This window comes from Mizuhopecten yessoensis, unplaced genomic scaffold, assembly GCF_002113885.1.
Source record: "Mizuhopecten yessoensis strain PY_sf001 unplaced genomic scaffold, ASM211388v2 scaffold716299, whole genome shotgun sequence".
Classification (NCBI taxonomy): domain Eukaryota; kingdom Metazoa; phylum Mollusca; class Bivalvia; order Pectinida; family Pectinidae; genus Mizuhopecten; species Mizuhopecten yessoensis.
The window spans coordinates 200140-220872 of NW_018480047.1; the positions used below are offsets into that span (position 1 = coordinate 200140).

Consider the following 20733-nt stretch of genomic DNA (forward strand, 5'->3'; position numbering starts at 1 on the left):
CCCCCAATGGTGGTGTCTTGGCAAAATTTTCCAACTTCATTATATTAACAAAAACATTTTTTTTGTGTCTCCAATTTAAATCAGTGTTTTGCCCAGGCTATTTAGCAGCATGCTATTTTGAACGTAAACAAGCTGCTATCCAAATCATTTCTCCAATATGTGCATGCTGCTTCAATTTCACTTATGCATTCATCTTAGTGTAGTTGGCCATCACTAATGATGATGCGCTGTCTCAAAAGATAAAGCACTGTTTCACAACTTCAAAATTTAAGGGGACAAGGATGTTCAAAGAGGTCCTTCAGGCCTTTATTGATCACCTGAAGACTTGGACAGGAGTTGGTAGGCTGATCAGGAGGATTTATTTAAACAAACAACTAAGCTAGCTACAGATATCATTACTCGTGATCAAGGCCTCATAATGTGTTGGATGCATGAAGAACACATTTGACCTGATGACTCTGAACATAAATATATATAATTCACAAGAAGGATGCTAATAGCAAGTCATTCAAACATTTTACCACATCTGACCCCTATGGTTTTGAATATGGATCAAATAAATTTACTTCAAGATCTTGAATTTCCCTTATATAATTTGGCCCAGGCAAGCTACCCTTTGTGACCTTATATGTAAATATGTGTCCAAGTAATTTATTTGACCTAAATGAATAGCTCCTTATTCCAATAAGCTACAAGCAAGCCAAACACCACTATAAGCACTATGGGTTTTTGTGCTTGTAATTGGAAAATGTCCTTTGAAGTTTTGAACAAATTTGACCCTGGTGACCTTAAATATATGTCAAAGTCATTTATTTGAAAAACCTTGATTGCAAATATCAAGACATCAGTTATTTTTGGTTTTTCAGAAACAGAATGACAAACTACCGTTTCTAGTTTATCTAATAGTATGCTAAGACTCTGAAGGCTGAAAATCATTTCTAAAATCAAATAATGTGAAAAGGCACAAATAATCAACAGGACATGTAGGTTTCATAAAACACACGATATGTTTTTGCAAGAAAATCTGGGGTGAATTTATCGGGAAAGATGTTTTTACAAAATCAGTATCAATGATCCTAGGCTGAAATCTCATCACTGTTCTTTTCAACAATTCTAATCATAAATTATGACCATCTGGCAATCAAGAACTCAGAAATATATCTTTTTAAATCTCAGCATCTTGGTTGCGGGTCCCATCAATCTAAATTTTCTCCTCCTCTAATGATCTCTAAGGAGGATTTTTGTTGTTGAAGATTTACGAACCAAAAATACACGTGTTCATTAGTTTATTTGTTAGAACCACATGAACTACTTATTGCTATATACTACCAGCTATTTATAGATCGTGTGCATGTTGTCAGACAAAGGCCGCTTACGTACAGATGTGCAGCTTCACCGATATATTTCACTGAAAATAGCTCTAGATCTATAAAGGGCCTGCATTGTTCCTCTTCCGGACTGTCATCATGTTTAAACTGAACATACTTTAATGCACACATAGAGTATAAGACTCTTTCATGTCCAGGGTTGTAGGATAGGAAAATTCCACCCGTGGGATTTTTCAAAATTTGGCAAAACCCTCGACTTCCTACACCCTTGAGCATGAAAGAGTATTTTTCTCTCATTCCAACCACCAAAATAAGCTCAGAAACCATGAAAATGTGTTTGGACTGGCCACCATTTTGAGAATATCAATTTTCCAAGTCAGTTTTTTAGACGAAAACGAATAAGCCAGCCAGATTTAGCACATCCCAAATTTGCTAACAGAAAAATTAATCACATCTTTCTAACGTGTATAGTAAATACATTGTAAAAGGTTTTAATTTCATTACGTCGCCTTTTCAGCATCGCGACATCTATGAGAGTCCCAAGTTTGTGACGTCACGTCATTGTTGAGCCATTGTGACATCACATGAAATGGGGTGTAAGATAGAAATTTCCTACACCCCTTTCTTACCCTGGATAGCTCGATCTTACACACAGGGAGATGAGAGGAAAGCTTAATCCACTGAACAGTTTCAGAGACCTATGCTGTGTGCATGATGGTCAAGCTTCACCAAGCCAACATCAAAGGTTTTATACTTTCAGTAGCGAAATGTCAAGTATCAATTTGAATTTGGTTTAAACAACATTTATTTCATATATCATATATAATAAGTACACAGGTTAATAGAAATATTAATAGGATCTAAAAATTTGTGTGAATTTATAACTTTCTATAAACAGTAACAGTTTTAACATATTTGACCCTGTGCATGTTGCACCTTGAAAAAAAGGTCAAGGTTGTTTATATGAAGAAATATAATAGCACTCTATCCAAAGATATCCTAGCTAATGGCCAAACATTGAGAACCAGGGCCCTGTGGAACTAAACAAATATCTGTTTTTTAAATATTTGATCCATTTACAGTAAGTGTATGTTTACTTAAGACTTTTGCCAGTGCTCATGTTGACCTTTGATCTCTGTAGAACATGTTCGGAAATATAAAACTCTCTTTTGGTCTGCATTACACCCTCAAGTATAATCGATCGGAACATGACAGTTCTATAGATAATGGTATTGGAGATTTTTGAAGTCTCCTCTTATAATTGTATAATGGTCCACCAAAATATTGCACTTAAACGCACCATAATCAAGTTTCATTACACATTGTTTATGCTCAGTTTCTGTATGATTACAGAGTTTCTAGGTGGCCATTACTGTGTACCCAGCCTTTAATGCTATTTTGACACCAAGTCCCATGGGCTTACCGCAAGTAAAATATGGTAACAGCAACAAAATACACAAAGTGAAACTGAAATCCAGACAATGTACCTCAAAGTGATTGTTATGGCCCCATCGGGGTCCAGACTTCTGCAAGTGATCCAATTAATATATATCCCATTATAATAAACATGTTACACATTGGGTAGAAAAGGTCGAGGAATAGTGAGTACTTTCATCTTGAAACACTTGAAGTGGAGTCTATAGACACGTTGATCTCACCAAATAGAGAAATACAATCATTACTGGACAAAATTTGGAAAATATTACATTAAAGAGGTCTTTGAAGCCATTGATGGTTACATTATATAGGGTTTCATTGTGATGATGAATGTGATATTAACTCATCCACACTTGAAGACTCATTTTAACTCTTCTTACTCAATGGTTGGGATAGTGCATTATGAAATGTCAGGGGTAAATGAGTAAACTATATATAGGGGCAACTTGAAAGCTATCTTACTGAACCTACAGAACGGCTCCTTTTCAAAACAGTTCATCATAATAAGAAACTAGTAAAATATCAAACATATGTGCAGATTCAACCCTTATAAATGCTTGAAGTGGAAAACCATTTTTTAACCAATATCAAATTCTGGGAATTATTTTCAGCTAAATAGATATTTTTTTCCCCTTAGTTTCAAAATATTGTTATGTACATATGCAGTTTCAAAATAGAATCTATATGGAGCTTTTGAATTGTTCCTGTTATACAAATTACCCAGAGGCGATTGATAAAAAGTTAATCACAGCAGAACTACAATTGTGTTTGCTGAGGCCATCTAAGCTCTTTTATCTCCGTCCACACAGTGCATGTTAAAACAGCTGGCCTAGCATTGCCAAAAAGTAACGACCTGATCCACGGGTCAACATTTCACCAGGAAATGTAAACGATAAATGAGAGAAAAGTAAACAATAACGAGAGAAAATGATTGAAAGTAAATATAGTCTAGCAGGGTATCTAACAACTTCCATGTAAAGTAAAAGGAAATTAATCGCAGAAACAATTAATATTCCGGCAATACTCATTAGCTGATAGCATTTAAATGTCAAACCCCACTTCCCCTGTAGCACTTCAAACACCAATGGTAATTAATATATATCGTCCGCACAAAATCAAAACTCCATTTGTGAATTAATGACAATTTTGCTTGTTAGTTGCTTTCTTTCATTACACTTCATTTTATCACATAGTTTAATGGATGATTTTAATTAACCAATATTAAAAAAAAAATAAAAAAAATAAAGATAGGTCCATTTATATAGATCTATCATCCTGATCTTTTGGAATTAATTACTTGTATGACAACTGTGTCCACACAACAGTTAAAGTCATATGACGTTTATGTCCCCACAATGACTAAGGTCATATGACATTTATGTCCCCGCAACAGCCAAGGCCATATGACGTTCATGTCCACCCAATGACTTATATGACGTTCATGTCCACCCAATGACTAAGGTCATATACATCATATGACCTTAGTCATTGTGTGAACATAAACATCATACAATTTCATGTCCTCACTATATAGTTCATGACCAATTCCAATCTTCATTTGATGCTGATTTTCCTATAATTCTGATCAATTCAGCATGATTTGGCTTAAATCAGTGAATTGCTGGTTTCTTGAGTGCAGATATTTTTTTCTGTCAGCAACGAAAAATCACAGATTTAGTTCTTACTTTAGCATGCATTATAATCTTAACCAGTGATAATTTTCACTCTGTTTCCAGACATGGCTAGCTAGGAGAATAACTCCGGGATAAAGCATTATTTCTTAGCGCTATTATACCTTCAAGTTATATACAAAACATTATCTGATAAATGATATTTGAATATGGTAGCAGCCTCATCATTTATCTCTCTGAACAGGAAGATACAATTACCCAATAGGTGTCAATATCAGTGGACAGGAAATGAACAACTGCTGGTGGCAGATGCACCTCCGACCCCTCATAAATCAAATTAAGACATGACAGGTAATTTACAGGGAGAATCTATTTCAATCATATAGGGGTAAGTTATCTAAACTAATAAAACTGGTGCTGTTGTCAGGAAAATGATTACTTTTCGGAGTTTGCAATCGTAAGTACCAGGTCTCCAATGGACAGCTGTCAAGTACAGACAATAGTTTCATTTCAAATGCAGACATTAACTCACAAAAAAAAAAAAAAAAAAAGGAAGGTAAATACATGGAGCAGAAGAAATATGTCTGTACATGTACAATTGTGAATATTGTATTAAAATGATTATGAAGTGAATTAAAGAGCTATGAGTTTCTCATGCAATACTACCTAATGGGACCAATTTGCCCTTCAATAAACCAAATTCTTTATAAAATGACTCCTTAATTCTCAGAAAATTTCATACTCAACAGAAAGCAACAGAAAGTGACAGAAACATAACACACAACGTTGATGCCATGATGGTAACATGGTAACAATACAGAAGGTGTCAGAGTCAGTCAGAATTCAACCTCCGACCCCTTGATGATGTCATAAGTCAATAACCAAGGATGAAATGTACATCAACTGTGTCAGTCTGTTTACTCTGGGTTCCCTGGGTGTTTGTTCTAAGCCAGTTTGTCTTGTATCTCTCCATGTAAACAAAACATCAAGCCAGCATACAGACTAAAGATCCATGCTCATCCTGAGGTTTAAGATATGAACTACATGGTTGTGAGTGTATACATGTCTACTATGCTAGCTTTCCTGAAGGTCAAATGCAAACATATACATCCCCAATAAAATTCTTACATCTCAAGGTTACCATGGAAACCAAAATCCATGTTGTGACTCTAATCAATAATGTTGTTGGAGTGCTCCACTGACAATTAAAGGTATTTATTTATCTATTAGATCCTTATCCTAAATATACCTGATAATGACATTTCCATTATAGGGCCGGCTAACAGTGTTATATACACATACTGCTAATTATCAAATTGATCCTGTAAATCCTATAAATCCCCTCCCCCATTTATTTTTACACTCGGGTATATACACCTTGTCATACCAATGCAAATACATGTGCAAGTGTCATCTTTAAATTTTTCAGTTAACAGTGAAATGATTTCAAAATGCTAACCATTATCAATAATGTCAATTCTATTAACTATATATAGTAGCTTTTTATGTAAAACTGAAAAAAGTTATATCAATGTATTTTCTGGAGGGTAATCGATATATAAACATGAATTATACACACATCAATATGTTAATTAGATCTCTTACTTATAAATAGGGTTGCAGTGAGAGCTAGCTAGAACTAATAGTCATGGGCATATATCTTACCTACATGTAATGGTAAAATGATGCTGTTGACCTCTCAGTGTTAGCTGACCAGTGCTGTAACCTTAGTGTTGACCATGTACAGTGGTATATACAGATAGTGACCACCTAACTCCCAGGGGGGCTGGCTATACACACACAATACCCAGGACAGAAGAAACTGGACAGGCAGAAGTTAGGTCCAGTCCATTGTACACCATCCTCCTAGCTACCTACTGTCAACTGGCCTGTATATTGCATTGTATCCAAGGTCACTGGGGAGGGGGTATATTCACAATACACACAGTGACCTTTGACCCAGAGACCCCTGTCTCATTGTGTCAGAAGTATACAGGTATATCGTGAAGATGACACCTTCATCAAATTTCATAAAGTCAAAATGTACGTAAAACCATCAATGTGTTCAACCATTTCAAAACAATTGTGCTTCAAAGTTACACACTTCCACTCTGATTCAGACTTAAGTAATACCGTTATGATCTGTGTGACTATATATACAAAAAGTTCAAATTATGTTGGTTTTTTTTTACGAATTAACATATTTATTCTATTGGAAATGAAAAACATCCTATACAAGCTGTGTAATTAATTTTGAAGTCCCTGATACCTGTGAATATACTTACTACCATATAAAATTATAACCAACAAATATTTTTTTCATCAGTAGTGAATGCATCACTATCTTATGGTCAATATATTGCCTGCAATATTCCAGTCGCTCCATCCAAAATACAGGGTAAACTACAGACCATTCGTACCTACCCTCTAGAGTCGCTCTGTCCAAAATACAGGATAAACTACAGACCATTCATACCTTCCAAAATACAGGGTAAACTACAGACCCTTCGTACCTACCCTCTAGAGTCGCTCTGTCCAAAATACAGGGTAAACTACAGACCATTTATACCTACCCTCTAGAGTATCTCTGTCCAAAATACTGGGTAAACTACAGACCATTCATACCTACCCTCTAGAGTCGCTCTATCCAAAATACAGGGTAAACTACAGACCATTCATACCTACCCTCTAGAGTCGCTCTGTCCAAAATACAGGGTAAACTACAGACCATTCATACCTACCCTCTAGAGTCGCTCTGTCCAAAATACAGGGTAAACTACAGACCATTCATACCTACCCTCTAGAGTCGCTCTGTCCAAAATACAGGGTAAACTACAGACCATTCATACCTACCCTCTAGAGTCGCTCTGTCCAAAATACAGGGTAAACTACAGACCATTCATACCTACCCTCTAGAGTCGCTCTGTCCAAAATACAGGGTAAACTACAGACCATTCATACCTACCCTCTAGAGTCGCTCTGTCCAAAATACAGGGTAAACTACAGACCATTCATACCTACCCTCTAGAGTCGCTCTGTCCAAAATACAGGGTAAACTACAGACCATTCATACCTACCCTCTAGAGTCGCTCTGTCCAAAATACAGGGTAAACTACAGACCATTCATACCTACCCTCTAGAGTCGCTCTGTCCAAAATACAGGGTAAACTACAGACCATTCATACCTACCCTCTAGAGTCGCTCTGTCCAAAATACAGGGTAAACTACAGACCATTCATACCTACCCTCTAGAGTCGCTCTGTCCAAAATACAGGGTAAACTACAGACCATTCATACCTACCCTCTAGAGTCGCTCTGTCCAAAATACAGGGTAAACTACAGACCATTCATACCTACCCTCTAGAGTCGCTCTGTCCAAAATACAGGGTAAACTACAGACCATTCATACCTACCCTCTAGAGTCTCTCTGTCCAAAATACAGGGTAAACTACAGACCATTCATACCTACCCTCTAGAGTCGCTCTGTCCAAAATACAGGGTAAACTACAGACCATTCATACCTACCCTCTAGAGTCGCTCTGTCCAAAATACAGGGTAAACTACAGACCATTCATACCTACCCTCTAGAGTCGCTCTGTCCAAAATACAGGGTAAACTACAGACCATTCATACCTACCCTCTAGAGTCGCTCTGTCCAAAATACAGGGTAAACTACAGACCATTCATACCTACCCTCTAGAGTCGCTCTGTCCAAAATACAGGGTAAACTACAGACCATTCATACCTACCCTCTAGAGTCGCTCTGTCCAAAATACAGGGTAAACTACAGACCATTCATACCTACCCTCTAGAGTCGCTCTGTCCAAAATACAGGGTAAACTACAGACCATTCATACCTACCCTCTAGAGTCGCTCTGTCCAAAATACAGGGTAAACTACAGACCATTCATACCTACCCTCTAGAGTCGCTCTGTCCAAAATACAGGGTAAACTACAGACCATTCATACCTACCCTCTAGAGTCTCTCTGTCCAAAATACAGGGTAAACTACAGACCATTCATACCTACCCTCTAGAGTCTCTCTGTCCAAAATACAGGGTAAACTACAGACCATTCATACCTACCCTCTAGAGTCTCTCTGTCCAAAATACTGGGTAAACTACAGACCATTCGTACCTACCCTCTAGAGTCTCTCTGTCCAAAATACAGGGTAAACTACAGACCATTCATACCTACCCTCTAGAGTCTCTCTGTCCAAAATACTGGGTAAACTACAGACCATTCGTACCTACCCTCTAGAGTCTCTCTGTCCAAAATACTGGGTAAACTACAGACCATTCGTACCTACCCTCTAGAGTCGCTCTGTCCAAAATACTGGGTAAACTACAGACCATTCATACCTATCCTCTAGAGCCTATAAATCTACTAATACCAGTCAGAGGTAATGAGAAATGAAATAAAAATGGTTCCACTATAGATGCTGCAGTACCCAAACAACCAGATCATTTCACCCACCAAGACAACATAAAGGTACTTACTTAGGTACATGTGTACTTAGCCTGAGGCATGTCTCACAGAAGGCCTGTGGTGGATGAGTTATCAGGATTCAGATCCTGACTGCTGAACTTGACCACAGCAAACAAAAGACTGACCAGGGGCTATTTTGACAGTAAATGCCTACCACACCTCTCACCCAGGGTCCAGTTATCTGGACATCACCTCACTCATTAACTGAAAGCCTTGTTAGCTTGGCATATCAAATATTTGAACAAGTAAATGTTAAACAGTAATTAACCTTTGTTTAAATTTACAAATATTTTATTTTAAATTCATAGTCTTTATTTTCTATGGCACAATAAACATGACAATAATCTTTTTAAAAATTGATCATTTGTTCAAAATATTGTGCATGAAAGTTTTTATTTTAGTTGTTGTTATGCTAACCATGCTTTGACGCACTGATTGCTGGTACATGTGTAACCAATGAGCTACACATGTAGTAAGAAGCCATGTTGTTTGTATGTATACCTCCCCAAATGTTACAGTCTTCACTGGGGCTGTTGACATACAGCACTCAGACAGACAAATGACCATCATCAGTAGAGACTGACCATCAGGAATATAAACCTACTGGTCAGTTTAGATTAGTATATGCTTGTATAGCATGGCTGTCTCTACAATTAGTGAGTTGTCTATAATAGCCATCATATTGACTTCACAGTGATCACTGCTGTCCTCACACGTTTATATATACTTGAATGGAACTCAAAGAAATATTTGAAGACAACCCCCCCCCCCCCCCCCCCCCCCCCCAAAAATCAGCTAATTCCTTTGGATTAAACATCACTTTTCATGACAGAAAAACTAGAAAAGCATAGCTGTCAACCCTCTCTCATAAGGAGGGAGACTCCCTCATTTTGACCAAAATTTACCAATCTCTCGCAAACTCGCTCAACCAAATTCAAAATCATCCACAATCAAAATCTACATCCTGTGGCCAAATTATTTCCTACTTATAACTGGTGTGTCTGAATCAAATGAATTAATGCTTTTTGGAGTTATTTTGATACATTTATATATATTATCAAGCTATTCCAATACACATTTTATAATGTCTACACACATACATATGTATATCAGTTGCTGCATCATTTGATCTCAATTTAGGTAATTAATTGACTATTAACGAGCCCTTAATTAACCCATTATCAATTAACATCATGCTCACAATCCGTAAACATGCTATGTGTTATGGTAACCTTTGGTTTACTTAATTAAATTGACCTTCCACTAAATACATTATGTATATTAAGAGATTTCAAATCCAAAATAAACTCAATACTAGTTTAATCTGAACTTCTTGTATATTAAGTACATTTTTCCACATAAAAGGATATGTACCAGATCAGATATAATTCATATCAGATTCTATCCTTCTCAAAAGATTGATGTTTATTTCCGCTTTACTACCGAGCAATTTGGTTATCCTGCTGGCAAGTTCTTAAAAGGAAGATGAATTAGCCTTTCAACTATGGATTTTGTTTTTAACGATCGATCAATCTGTTTGACACAAAAAATATTGGTCAATTAAATGTGTTTTAGGATACCCAAATTTATTTTGTTTAACTATCAAGTAGAGATGATTCATACTAGCACGAAATCTGCCTAAAGCATCCTTCTTGTAAAATAATCTGGTTCACCTTTATCAAACACTCACAAACTTTCGTCAATCAAGGTCCCTAACAAACACAACTTTAGTTTTGCTTGGCCTTGATAAGTAAAACAAAGATGGAGATCTCCCTTGAAGCATGGAAGTGAACTTGATGAACTCCTGCTGTTCTAAAAACAAACTGTGCATACATAATTGGACAGATTTAGAGTTAAAAAAACCAGACTCCCACATAAGATGCCATCTTGACCACAAAACAATCTTGTTATACTTTTTTTTGCATATAATTATAAACAGCAGGCATAAATCTTCTGGTACTGAAATCTCTTAAAATCCCAGAACTCTTCAAATCCTCCTTAATTATATACATTATGGCCAGGCTCACTCTTCTTCCAAAGTTCCAGATAGAGGACTGGAGTTTTTTTATTAGCTGACATGTAATTTATTTAACTTTGAGCTTCTCAAAGCTAAGTGTGAGTAATGAGAAACCTCCGACCCTGCTCCTTTTGACATTGTTCAGTAAGGCGGCTTGTCGACAATTTTTGTGCTCTTCTAAGAAGGACCTTGATCTTTCCACCTTGTAAACCATCAGAACACATTCCCGTTGGTTATAATCCTATACAACCCTGGAAATGCTCGTGTTCGTTTGACTTGTTTACATTTTCATGAGTAACATGTAAAGATCTCCACCCTAAGAAATGTAAACAGCTTGTTAAGGTTTAGTCATCTCACAAAAACATATTTGTTCGTCAAGTGGGAATTCACAGCATGTTAAATTTCAACAGCTGCTGTTTTATAATAAATGTTAACAGAATTTTAACCCTCACCCTAACCCTCAAGTGTTGCAGTGACTTCCTAAAGGTATTTACGTGGCCATAGCGCTAGCTCTTTGTTTTATTTCCCATACAAACATATCGATAACACTAAATTTGACACTGTAAATTATAAAAAAAATGAAGAATTGACCAAAATTAATACTGGTACTTAGTTTAATGTTAACACTCACTTTAGACAATGCTTGAAGGTCTGGCACAATTGTGGTCAATGGTAACTAGATGTCAAACTCATGCCTACCAGATACTGTGGTCAGATCAAACAATGTCTAACACTTGATGCTCGGACTCAAATTCATGCTCAGCCAACTGTAGTTACCTTTCCCAAAGTACAAATTCCATCAGAGATGTTCTTAGAATACAATTATATACACACAATTATGCACAAGAACTTATTAATCCACTTCGCTTCTCCAGGAGTAGTCCTCTCACAAGTTTCCATCACTATGGTTGTAACTCTGGTAATGGGAAGCTGGATCTGCCCCTACAGGTGACACACTGGCAGGGATCCCGTGCTACAGTAACCTTAACACCTGGGGATCAAGCCAGCTGATTCCACTTACAGGGTTGGGGGTGAGGGGCAATTACACACAGATGAGTCCATTCATCTATAGGGTGATTAGCATCCCAATGTATGGTAACTTAGTTTTCAGAAATGTTAGCTTGATACAATATGGTATGTATAACGAGACCTAAAAATCTGACAGATCAACAGGGACTCTGCTGTTCGGCAGAAGGAATATATAATGCCCTTAATAATAACAAATCAGAAGCAATATTGATCATCCGGGAATGGTGGATTATGGGTAAAATGTCAATACATACATTGAATAAAAATAATTATGCACAGGTAGATGGTTTCAAGCTAACAATTAAGTGTCTAAGACATACTTGTGGGGCTCCCCGCTTTACATAAGGTCACCAGTACAGACGGGGGAGGAGGGATTCAGTCGCAGCAGGGGGTAAGGAGGGGGGGGGGGGGGGGCAGTGGGCAGCTTAAGATTAATGAGCATAAGTATAGGAGAGTGGGTAGCTTGAGGAGGAGCAGAAGGTGGAGGTAGAAGTGGGGTACCATGTTGGGAATGTAGGCATGATCATGTATCTGTTAATTAAAGGGGGATAACAAGACTGTAAGTATATTCTGGGAGGAATGCAAGGGTCATTAAAAACTGGTATGGTGAGGGCCATGGGGACTGATAAAACAAGGGCTGATAATTACTCTGAGGCAAGCTTTAATTGAATACCCAATTCATTCTTAATGTGAATACGTCCTGTATAAACATTTATATACCATGTATGGTTTTTTTAATAGATTAACTCTCAAGAGGAATTTATGGATGGATGCAATATAGATAGATTTACATCATTATATACTTCAATCACCTCACTTAATACACCAGCTTCGAATTCATGTATCAAAGTTGAATACATTAACAAAAACATATGAAAATTTTACTGTGGATATTTTCAAAAATATTTATAGCAATAATCAGTGTATATTTCAGGTCTTAAAATTATCACCAGAACGAAAAAACTTTTGAACAATTTTCATAAACATTTACACCTCGCACATTATTTTATCTCTAAACCTTTAAATATAATAAGCCTATAAATTTATATCTGATTCTAATTCCTGTCGGCATTATTTATACATGTACTAGAAATAATGTAATTCTTTAAAACTTCCGCTACAGGCTAAATAACTAATTCTGATTTCTACATGTAATCAGCTTGGTTGGGTGAGGTACATTACATTCATCACACCCCTATGTCAGGCTAGGGAATGATTCATTTTATCAACCAGATATTTTAGGGTATTACCCTCTACCAATGTCTACACAGACCCATCCCAAAGACTTCTTCAAACTTCTGGTATATCACCTTATCTCTCTGTTACAGCCCAATCTTTGGCAAAGGTAGTATAGGCACCCTAACCTGAATGCTGCAGATGTCATCACTCATGTTAAAGAGAGGCGAGAACCCTTCCAGTTTCTACATTTTTTTTAAAGATAAACCTGGGTAACCCTAGATACAAGAATCATTTTGGTTTAGTGCTAAACCTTGATCATCAAGTTAACTTGTATAAGCCTGGCCGTGAGTAAAACCTTGAACGTCAAGTTAAATTGTATAAGCCTGGCCGTGAGTAAAACCTTGATCGTCAAGTTAACTTGTATATAAGCCTGGCCGTGAGTAAAACCTTGAACCATCAGCAATGATATCAATGATCCATGATCTGAACATTGTTAAGCTCTGATATAAGTTCCGAGAGGGTCTCAGAAAACCTGAGGTACATCTGGTTTACAGAGATTAATATAATCTATCACTCCTGTATGATATAGACCCAGAAATCACAACCCCAGGGCAAGATTGATGCAGCTTAGCATGAGGCTTGGAAAAAGGGTTAACATTTTTCTGTCTTAATTCTGCTACTGTAAAATAGGTTGTCATGGAGATAATCCCAATGCATGGGACCATCCTCATTGTCATGAAACGTGTGCCAAAATTGATGACGCAACCCTGACCGCACTGCATCAAATGATGACGTAATAATGGAGTTTTTATTCTACATGTGAGAGCTGTCTTTCCTTGGGTAGGTATACAAAACAGGTTTATCTTTTCTGTAACAAAACAGGAAAACACCTGTGAAGCGTGGGATAAATATTTATCCAAGAATCCATGTTTTGGTGGTAGCCATGGATACGAAATTTGATATATCCACCAGAGTGTTTATATCTGTCATCTATTTCAATCCCTGTACTGGTCAGTCATCCATTTCACAGTCATCCATTTCATCAGTCATCCATTTCACAGTCATCCATTTCATCAGTGCTCAGCAGAGAAGTTGTTGATTAACACACCTAACCACCTAGCCAAATACTGCTGTTTAAAGGTGAAAGATCAAACAGGGATGACCGAAGAGAAACCATCCCAGTTGCTGAGAGACTTAATTTATACACATGTTGTTAGCACTGATAGGGTTCAGGGATTATAGATTCATGTAGCACATGACCGTAGCTCCCAAAGTCACCTTGTCAGTTTTGGCTCACACAGAACGAAATTTGAGAAAACCATAACAGAATCCATATTGTTAAATATGGTAACAATGAAATACAGTGTAAAAGGAGCAAAGAAATCGCGCAGCAAGACAGAGATTCGAACCCAGGACTCTCCGAAATCTAGACGTACACTTTACAAATGGAGCTATACCAGGTTGCCGGCGATCGACCCAGTCCATGCAGTTCCACTATACAGTAGGAAAGTTATTAAATCATTGAAACAAACTGAATATGTGAGATAAAGAATATTTTTAAAGATATATTCAAACAAAGAATAATAGGACTAAAAACACACTTTTCATAAAATGAAGGAACTAATCTATGTTAATTTTCTATATTTTTCTTTTAATATTTTGAAATTTTTGTTTTCTTTACAACTCAAATCAAGCTATTCTGTTACGGTAAGTTCTTAGTTGGTTCAGAAAAAACACTTTTCATTTCCACATCTTTGTGATGGTCAGTTGAAAATACAGTAGCAAGCCAGTTCCTTGAAGTCAAAAGGAGGCTGTCGAGAAGGGATCATTTTCTCTGTGGGATATAGATGGTGCCAGAATTTAATTACTTTACAAACACTAAACAAGCACTACTGCCAGAACCTGTTGGATGTAACGGAGGTAGGAGTGCCAGTTAACCAGGGGGTCAAGTGTTCAGTGGTCAGCCAAAAACATACCTAGCTTACAATCAGGACTAGGGAACCTCTCTGCCAGAAACTTGTTGGATCGTCTAATTTAAGCCACGGAAAGAAACATTTCCTGTGTATGTCCAGACTGGTGTTTTTGATAATTGTATAAATAAATCCAAACAGATGATTTTGGTATTTTCCATGTTTATTCTTGGTCAGAAAAACAGGATGTCCACAATTTCCAATGGTTGTGTTGTTTGTTGATGATATAGATTTCATAATTCAGGAGTGCTGCACAGCAAAATATACATGGGTACAGATGATAGGGCTGGGTTGGGAGTGGGGGTGGGAGTGGGGGAGGGGGTGGATTGGGGGAGGTTGATGAATACCCTCCACCTAAGTGTGAAGTGCTGCCAGGGTCATCCAAGGTCGAGTATGAAGGGGTGGATAAGATCACTAAGGTTGAGTGTTGATGGCAGACAAGGTCATCTAAAGGTCAACACCTAAGGTCAAAGTAATCCCTGGTGAAGAATGATCAAAGTCATCTAAATAAAGGTCAACACCTAAGGTCAAAGTAATCCCTGGTGAAGAATGATCAAGGTCATCTAAGGTCAAGTATGGAGAGTGGTATTTTGAAAATAAACTTTTTGGAGAAGTGACCAAAGTTATCTAAATTCAAGGGTCAAAAGTTATCAAATTCATCTAAAGTAAAGTGAAGGAACTGGTCAACGTCATTAATGGTCAAATAAGAAATGGATCTAAATTTTAATCATTTAAGTCTCCGCTGTTGTCCCCTTCTTTTCTGAATATGATCTCCTACAAAAGCTTTTACTTGCAAATTCATTTTGTATTTTGATAGAGTACATGAAGGACTCATCAGTTTAGTAGTCTGTATGGCTGTGTCTGTACAGGGTATACATCCATGTAGAATGTTACAACCATGGTCAATTATCCTGTTCAAGGGCCCAATAACAGCATGACAGCCACTGCATCCTAACCTCTTACCCATTAATGACCTTGTAACCTTTGACCTAGTGGCATCATTATAATATCTGGATTATCTGACCGGCATCATTATCATATCTGGATTATCTGACCGGCATCATTATAATATCTGGATTATCCGACCAACATGTATTGGCTGCATTCGCACCTCTGACTTATTTAAATTATATTAACCTCTGACCTAACTGCATCATTCTGACTTCTATAATCTATTAACAGCACTCTAACCTGTGACCTATTGGCATTATCCCAACCTCTGACCTATTGGCACTATTCTAACCTTTGACCTTTTTGTACTATTCTAACCTCAGACTAGTATTTGCCATAGTGGAGTCGTGCCTCCTTAGTAGACGTGGAGATCATGGAGATGGAGCCTCTGTCCAGACTGACCACAAGAAGATATATATGGCAAATATCCCTGATTATGGCACTAATTTAAACTGAAACATAACAGACCTGTGCCACTGATTATAAGGGTCAAGTGTCTCTGGTCAGTCTGTATAGTCACTATATCTCTAGATTAACCTTTGACCTGTGATCAGTTGGTTGTCCTTGATCAATCAGATTCTACATCCAGTAATCACAGGAGGAAAGAGAATCCCGGCACAGTTCTACCTCCATGTGTGGCAAATATTCACGAGAGTGGACATAGATAAACAGTGACAATATTTTTAGTATAATTAGATTTCATGATCAGGCACTGGTCACTTCAGGGTCAGCTAGTTAAAGCTGTTGTTTAGAATTTGAAGAGAAAGGTTACCGGTGATTATAGAAAAACTGAAAATCTGAAACTCTGAGGAGGATGTGGGGGTTCTGAAAGGGATTACTTTGGACAAGTTTCTCATAACTTTGACCTGAATAAAAAAAATGCAAACGGAAGTTTTTTTCTCAATATTCTCATTCTTTTGATAACTTTGTGTTAATTATAAAGCTAACAATACTTTTTAGACGTGATTTGAACCTTTCCACTACACCTTGGTGGTGCCAGACAGTTTAAGGTCAAGTAGGATATTGGTCATCTGGTGTACTGACCACATCTCCATGGTTCAGATCAGATAATAGGGAAACATTCCATATGTTTCCTCTTAATTTCATATGGAATTTTAATTCGGAGATACATAGAAATATTTTGGGAAAACTGAACACAAATCCAAAGTATGAAAATTAGGAACTTTCAGATGTTGATAAATTGTGAATGGAACACAGGGCTGGCAAATTTCCCATACTGACTAAATCCTTCCTCAGAATAAGAACAAAATCTTACATGTTGCAATATTTCTCCATCCAATCTCCCTCCAAGTCATTTTTAGAAGCTCTGTGGCATTTTTTTTGCACTTCTTTCCAAAATACTTCAGATTAGGGTTAATCTATCTCGTGACATTAATTAATCAGCCCAAGTTTATCAATCACCAACTTAATTCACGTAATCATGAGAGAGACCTAACATTTAAATACAAAATGCTGACAGGTGCTTTTATACCTTCTAAACATAACTAACTGTAAATATTAAGACAAACATCAAAACAAGTACATAATGGAAAATGCTTTCCTACAATGCTGGTAAATTAGATACACAGCATTTGTATGTGCTTAAAACAGAGGATAATATTTTATTAAGATAAAGTATCACATTTTATCATATTGAAATATTGGTAAGTGTTTATAAAATTTCAACACTTGAGAAATAACAATGCAAAATGTATTTGATTTCAGGAAATTTTCATCAAAAGATCGTTACTGACTTTATCAGCACTGCTGAACAATAATAATGTTACTGACTTTATCAGCACTGCTGGACAATAATAATGCTATGTGTTATGCCATAGAGATAATTGTTTAAATGACAAGGTGCAATTTGAAGGTAATATTTGTTGATCACATGTTTTGCGCTAAATGATCAACACCACTGGAGAGAGATCTCCCAAAATGACATATGCAGAGATTCGCAAACCAGGAAAACATATTATGTTTTCAATGCATGAGAATGTTAAAACAAATCAGCAGCTGTATCCTGCAATACTTGTATGCATTTATATATATACCTAAGGTATTGGTCAGGCCATCAATTATATATATACCTAAGGTATTGGTCAGGCCATCAATTACACTGCTGAGTTGAAAAGCTCAACGATATTAAATGTTTATTAACATTTCTTTTGAGAAAGTGGGTTTTATTTGGAATGGATTTTGTATACACATGATAAGATATTTGTGATTATATACACCTTTAACAATACCATATACACAATTACTATGCCTTAACTCATTCACCCCTACATTTTTAATCTGGACTTACCCAGTCTATAATTTGGTATTAGGTTCAAATGTGACTTTAGGGGGGGGGGGAATGGGTTAAATCTTACTTTTCATTTCTTGTCAAAGACTATGTTAAAAGGTTAATAAGAATACCAGTTCCCTCTGACAAAGTTGATAAACTCTGTCCAGGGTGAATGCATTCACAGCAAGGAAGGTCAAACAACTGCCTTATCACCTGTTTACATGTTAATAGGTGTACTAAGGTACACAGGATCAGGGATGGGCGGTGTAGGCCAGGTTTACAGTTTGATGTCTGTAACATTTGGTCTTCAACAACAGGCATCTGTCCTAACAAGATGGTAAATGATCTCATCTCTTGACCAGAACATGGCTCCACAGGATTTCACACATCTGTCCATCATCAATCAATGACTGAGCTTCATCTAGACTGGCTATATAGCTACCAGCCCCCAAGTTTTGATGAATTTTACTACTAGCTTATCTCCCCCTAGTTTAGAACTTAGGGTCTCTAGAATCACACATCCAAGTGATCAAAATCATTGGTTAATTTTTTTTCTCAATAATTTAATATCTATATAATACACTAGCGACAGGGGCTAGTCATCTTGCCTTTCTACTTCTTCATATCAGCAGATTACCTCCCTTATCAAAATGCAAGCTATTGGCATTTTTTGCCATAACGTGAAATCTGTTTAGTGAATTAAGGATAAAAAGTGTCAGTGTCACAAAGATATCAATATCTCCCCTCACCAAATCATATACATATTCACCACCCTTCCACCAACATAAAACTTTGATCTGTAAACTAGCTGAGCAAGGTATGAGCTTATATCCATTGTACTTTACACCAGTGGATCCTCCTCATTATGAGACTGTATTTGTAATTTTATAATAACTGTGATATTATAACATACAGGTAAACTGTTATTTTTTTCATTGATGAAAACGGAAATGAGATCCACTACGATCGTCACATCTATGACGAAGTAAATATATCATGCTAATTTGGATACTACAATATCTGATATTATAAGTGCAGATCTTTATACCACTTACCAGTGGATGAATCCAGTGTCACAGGTTAACAGTAGCGAAGTACTTGAGAAAAAGTTGAAAACAACTTGGAAATAGATTTTCCTATTTGAAAATGTTCTGTTTAAAAATAGAATGTCTACCCAGGCCATCCAGGTGGCTTCATGTACCAGAACTACTTCCTATCCTAAAATACTCTGCGTATGAAAAATGTAATAAACAATCATTGGAAAATCAAATCAAATATATTGTGAGAAAAACAACTCCATTTTAACACTTGTGGTGGCCTATCTATCTTTATCCTCATGCTCCTGATGAGAAAATTATTCACAACAAACCCTGAAAACACATTGTGAAAATCTACAATTATCAACTTTATCTCGAACCTCAACAGGAATCTCTATCACTTCAAAGGAACCAGAATTAGTTCAATGACCCTGACCTTTCAAACATTCACCTAAATTCTATACATCTTTCCCTCTATCTGGTCTACCTGCAGTCATTGGTCGAAGCTCAGGACACTGATGAACCGTAAATCTTGTTTTTATAGAAGTAAGTGACTCTGGCCTTGACCTTTGACCAAATGAAAAGGAGGCTGTACTGGCCACAGCCTTGACCTTTGACCAAATGAAAAGGGGGCTGCAGTGACCGAGTGGTTAAGGTGTCTGACCGTCGATGATCACTATAGCCCTTCACCACTGGGTCATGGGTTCGAGGCCTACTTGGGTCAGTCGCCATGGATTGGCCGCAGGTCGGTGATTTTTCTCTAGGCACTCTGGTTTCCCTCCACTACTAGGCTCTCTGATTTTCCTCCACTACCAAAACCTGGCTCGTCCTTAAAATACCTCTGTTCTATCAGATACCCATATATAATGAGGGATTAGCAGAGCCATGTAGGCCCAGGTCAATTAAAGGCAATCATATAAAAATAATGTTTTAACTGTTCTGAAATACTCTCAAAAGTATCAGAAATCATGGATCTATAATTCCCCATACTCTAAGTTCAGCTCATATTTGACAAATGACGATGTTCATCTTCCGTTTTCATATCAAATGTTGACCTTAATAACATTTTGAACTGTGCGAGTTTAAATTTCCCTTAAAATATAATTATCTCAATGATGTCTGCTACTAAATTAAAATAGAGATGTCAGGAGTCCCTCTCAGTCATTTCAATTACCTTCCTCTTGTCACATCAGATAACCGTTTGTGATCAAGGATCCGTTCCAGCTCTGTATCAGATAATAGTCTCTGGCACGCTCTGTAAACATCAGTATAGAGGCTCTGATCAGGACACAGTAATGCTCGCTTTTTTATTACCTTTGATTGATGTTCAAACTTTCTTCTGGCAATTACTGGATTTTTTTAATTACATGTTTTAA

The 20733-nt window shown here is 37.0% G+C and overlaps 1 protein-coding gene across 5 annotated transcripts in view; it reads right to left on the minus strand.

Annotated features, from left to right (window-relative positions):
- Positions 1–20733, minus strand: part of LOC110442790 (fibroblast growth factor receptor 4-like) — a 120461-nt gene that overhangs the window by 53805 nt on the left and 45923 nt on the right. Inside the window, exon 1 of one of the 5 annotated variants that reach the window (XM_021486573.1) lies at positions 11679–11730. The exons of 3 other annotated variants lie outside the window; for them this stretch is intronic. The gene's annotated coding sequence lies outside the window, so the exon portion shown is untranslated. Of the gene's footprint in view, positions 1–11532; positions 11644–11678; positions 11731–20733 lie in introns of those variants that run through there. One more of the 5 variants, XM_021486574.1, reaches the window with a different exon arrangement.